This window comes from Fukomys damarensis, unplaced genomic scaffold (assembly GCF_012274545.1).
Source record: "Fukomys damarensis isolate Sample0158 unplaced genomic scaffold, DMR_v1.0_HiC HiC_scaffold_33, whole genome shotgun sequence".
Taxonomy (NCBI): Eukaryota; Metazoa; Chordata; class Mammalia; order Rodentia; family Bathyergidae; genus Fukomys; species Fukomys damarensis.
The window spans coordinates 12,884,281-12,889,473 of NW_022900945.1; the positions used below are offsets into that span (position 1 = coordinate 12,884,281).

General features: G+C 40.4%; 1 pseudogene; it reads left to right on the plus strand.

The window, feature by feature from the left end:
- Positions 1–1,290: 1,290 nt before the first annotated feature.
- Positions 1,291–2,276, plus strand: LOC104849001 (annotated as a pseudogene).
- Positions 2,277–5,193: the final 2,917 nt, after the last annotated feature.

Consider the following 5,193-nt stretch of genomic DNA (forward strand, 5'->3'; position numbering starts at 1 on the left):
GGACATGGTTTGGTTTTATAAATCTGCTGTGTGGATGATAAACTGGAGAAGCAGAAAAGCAGTAGGATCAAGTAGAAATGAGCACGTTAGCTTGGAATAAATAGATAGCAGAGGTCAAAAGAAGTGGATGAATTTGAGGAGTGTAATGACAGCACTGTTTTGTATTTCCAAATACAGAAGCTGATTGAGTTTTTCAGAGAAAAAAATCTTAGATCAATGTAGTATCTTTTCTCTGATTGCAATTTCTTGATTTTCCTGGTATTGTTTTTATCTGACTTTGTGCACATTTGCTGGAGGAAGTTGGCACAAAATCAACTGGGCTGGACTTACTGAATTTCAGTTCTCTGAGTCTCAGAGGCTGCGATACTGAGAATTTCCCCTTCACATTTGGTGCCTGCCGAGCTGCCTATACAGAGCAGTTCTCCTTCCAACCCTTGCGTGGACTCTTTCACGAGGTAAATGATTGGTTGCTTTCTGCTTTTCTTGGTTATAGGTAAAAATATTTTTAGAAAAAAAAATTAAAGTTATTTTGAATGAAAAGTTAGGTTGTGATTTTTCTTGCTACCTATGGTTTACTTATTTCCAGTTTTATGCAGCGTAAATGAGAATGAAAGTTGCAAGATTTGGGAGCTTTTTAAAAAGTACAGATCTGTTTGTCAGTATTTAATTGAGAATATGTTGGATATCCCTCTAAATTGAGAAGTATGGCAGTGAGGACTTGCTTGACAGGGCTTCAAGGAAAGAGTCTGCAAAATTATTCTAGAGTAAAGCACTTTTAGCCTTCATTATAAGGCCAGCACCCGTGGATTCTCTAAAGGAAACCTGTTGCAGAGACATTGTACCTAGGGACCAACTATAAGAGTGATACACAATGCAATCATGTTACTGGAGTCTACATGCAAGAGAGTTACCAACAAGGAAGGGCAGGGTTCATTCATCATTGCCTTTGCACTTCAAGAGACTGAAGTCTCCACGTATACAATAGGATTATAAGTGCCATCTGCATTGTTTTTGGACTTTAAAATGAGATTTCTGTTTTTACATGAATTCATGATAGATCTACACCACAACAATGTGACTATGAACTCACACATATAAATACCGTATAGTTTCTCTGGTGCGACAAACTAAAAGTGTAGATAAGGATAAAAAATTGTAATTGCTAGATCTTGTTTGTTTGAGTGAATCAGAAAGGAGGTGGCAACGGCCTCGGCAGTGGCAGGTCGGGCCACCCAGGGCTCAGCTCCGCAGAGCGCCAGGTTTCCTCCTGCTCCACAGTCAGCCAGAACAATGTTCTATGCACATTTTGTCCTCAGGAGAAGAGGGCCCCTGGCCAAAATTTGGCTGGCAGCCCACTGGGATAAGTAGCTAAGCAAAGCCCATGTGTTTGAACGTAATTTAGCAGCGTGGAGAGTATCCTCTCGCCGAAGGTGAAGATGGCGCTGCGAACACCAGGACATCTCTTACTGGGAGTAGTGCAAATCTGTCACAGGAAAGCCAAATAACTTGCAGAATGTAACAGAGCATTCACAGAGATAAAGATGGCCTTTCAGCCCGGTGTTGTTGACCTGCCTGAGGAAAATCGAGAAGCAGCCTATAATGCCATCACATCACCTGAAGAATTTCACGACTTTGATCAGCCACTGCCTGACTTAGATGACATCGATGTAGCCCAGCAGTTCAGCCTGAACCAGAGTACAGTGGAAGAGATAACCATGAGAGAAGAGGTCGGGGACATCAGTATCCTGCAGGAAATCAGTATCCTTCGGTGACTTCGGAATGGTGGATCCTGAGATCATGAGAGAAGGCAGGGCTTTTGAGGATGATGACATGCTGCTCAGTACTAGTGTGTCTGACCTCCTCCTGGAGCCTGAACAGAGCACCAGCAATCTGAATGAGAAGATCAACCACTTCGTACGAAGACCAACATAAGGAGGACACCGTCGGAGAGGGAAACGAGGCTGGCATCTTAGACGACAAGCTCATTAGTAGCAATGACCACTGCATCTTTGACAACCCTCAGCGCTGTCTGAGGCCAGCGTGATGCTGCCTGAGCAGCCTGCACACGAGGACATGGGTGAGGCCGGCAACTTTTCCATGGGTCACCTGATAGTCCCGATTCAGCGGATCCCATGGAACCATGGCCAACTCTGACCTATCAAACAACAGTTGTTCCGAATGAGGAAGAAGCATTTGCTTTGGGGCCTATTCTGACATCTCTTCAGTTTGCAGTTATGTCTCAGAGTGGGAGCTGGACCCTGAAAAAGACATTCTGATTCTCTCTGTTCTGAGACAGACACGGTGGGCTGCAGATGACTTCGTAGAGGACTCTGCCACTCAGTACCATGTGGATGCATTTGGGGTAAGAAGATCGAAGGTGACAGCTGCTTGACTGCTTCCTCCCTGGATCTGCTGCTTACCTGTAATTCTTTGTCTTTCTCGGGACCACTGCTCTCTGGTTGGTAGTGTTCTGTAGCCTTTGGCCGGATGCCTTTCTCCCTTCACAGTTCCTTCCTTCCCTCCTCCATAAGTATATCCTGGAAGATCCATCTCTTTCTCCTTTCCTTTCCTTTTATTTTATTTTTTTATTTTTTGGTACCTGGGATTGAACTCGGGTCTTTGCGCTTGCGAGGCAGGCCACCTAACCGCTGAGCTAAATTCTCGGCCCTCTCCTTTCCTTTTATAAAGATGGAACGTTTGAAGTGATCCACTTCCAGAGTCATTTCCACTGTTGGAAAACTCCCACACTGCACCTGTCCTTGGCCTCTTTTCTCAGAATGTGCTTCTTTGCTTCGGACCTAGACCTGGATTGGACCAGATAGGGCGTCTTAAGAGGCATGATCCTTTCCTTAGGACCTTGAGGTTCTGTATTTTTTTATTTGACTTTCTGGACTCTTCTCTCCCTCCTCATTCCGTTTTCATGCAGTGCTAACTAGTGCTTTCATTCTTTGTCTGATAATTTGACTTTATGCATATTATCTGTTATCAACTTGCACATAGGAAATGTTGCACTATTATAGTTGAAGATTAGACAGGTGTTTCAGTTTTAATACACAAATCTTATTTGAGTTCTCGGAAAGTCAATTTAGAATACCACAGCCTCTCTATTTCTCTCTCACTCTCAAACCACTGGGAAAGTCTCTTCCCTGTAAGATTGCTGTCCCCAGTCGACCACTCTGATTTTCTATCTTTTCTCTTCCTCTTGCTGCACATGGTCTTATAGTCAGGATGGATTTAGACCTCAGTGACCCAAGTTAGTTTTCAGGCTAGTAGCTTTTCCCTCAATAGTGCACTGACCATTTTTTCTCTTTTCTTAGCCTGCCGAACAGTTGAATTACCAAATGCACAATAGAAGAAAATAAATATGTGAACCCTCTACATATTAATTTTTGTTTCACCATAGAACAGTGAAACCGAGAGAAGAGAAAACACTGGAAGAGAATTAGGCAAGATTAAAGGAATATATTTTATTTATGTCAAGGATGAAGATACATATACAAAATCATAGTATTTGTGACACCCAAGAACAACATGATTTACAAAGATACTTACATAGATAATGAAATTTCAGGTAGAAATGGACCTCATTTATTGCACTGACTGCAAAATTGAATTGTCCAGAGAAGACAGTAAATCTCATTTTGGAAAAGTTATCCTTGCTGTTGAAGGCTTCTATCAATACCTATAAAGCAGGCAAGTAATTTGGAATAAAGAAGGAATAAAATAATCCACACTGAAAAGTAATATAAAAACACTTGTATACTCATGTTAAGCATACTCTGCAGAGAGAATTTCAACTCCGTACATATTGATGTAGATCTTGTGACCTTCAATGTTTTAGTATTTCTTTGTGTGTCATGTATTCTTGAAATTTCTTTAATAAGAATTATATTACCCCAAGAATAGGTAGAAATTATATATTGACAAGTTCAGCAAGGGAAAAGGTCTTTACACTAATTTTAGAATCAAGAAAGGAATTACCCATTGGTCAATATTCTTTTTCTTTTTGGTACGGGGGATGGAACTTGGGTCCTTGCACTTGCGAGGCAGGTGGCAGAACCACTGAGCTAAATCCCTGGCCCATCCTTTGATCAGTTTCCTTAGAAAGATATGCAGAATTTAAAATAAGAAAGAGTTTGTTCAAGAGCCTTGAAGCAGACCAGTTACATACTGTTGGAAACAAGGAAACAGAATTGCTGAAATGTAGAATGCTTGGAGTTTGAGGGTGCTGGGGACAGAAGAGGCGCATGACTATCTGTGCGTTAAAGATAAAGGCCTCCTGGAGAAGATGGCTTCCAAGTGTAAGGGTATCCACCTTAGACTTATCTATTTTAGTCTTATCTGTCATGACTATACACACCCTGAATGTAGAATGACAAAAATAAACAAAATGAAAAAACAAAATGAAAACAAAAAAGCAAGTCACTGAGAAAGTTATCACCGACGGAATATCATGCTTTGTGCGCTAACGCAATCTTGCTCCGCGTCTCAGCACAGCAAACTCAGAATTTTCTCATGAGCTTGACAAGGCTCAAGCAATCATTGTTACAAAACACCAGAAAGAACTGGATCACTGATGTATGTTTTACAGCCTGAGGTTATTTTATGATGTTAATGAGTAAGTCTATAACTTTTTATGGGTCAACTACCTGTTGTATCAAACTTTTTTTAATTTACAGGTTCAGGTTGTAGTCCAGGAGGAATTATTTTTTATTTATAGTGTGAGGAAGGAATTCAGAAAACATGTTGTGAGGTATTTAAGTATCATTTTCATTTGGCTAGTTTTGAAGAATAATAGGCATTCTAGGATAAGGAGTATATTGTAGTTAAAATTTCAAATATAGTTTATTTATTTTTTATTTATTTTTTCCTTATAAATTTATTGGTACATTTTAGGTACACAGTACGGTTACATTCATCATCACCTTTACATGACAAGTCTTGGTTCTCAGTTTTCCCCCTTATCCCTGCCCTCCCTTCACCTCTTCCTCCCTTCCCTATATACAAGTGCTTTATTTCCATTTTTTCATTTTCTCCTATTTTTTTCTTTTCCCTTATTACTGTTCCCCTACCATTCCCATTTCCCTTTCACCTTTATCCCTTTTCTTCCTGTTTCACTTTGTCAATGATCTCATTAGGATCTTAGGTACCATTATAGTTTTTCACACCAGAAAAACTATTTGGTATTCAAAT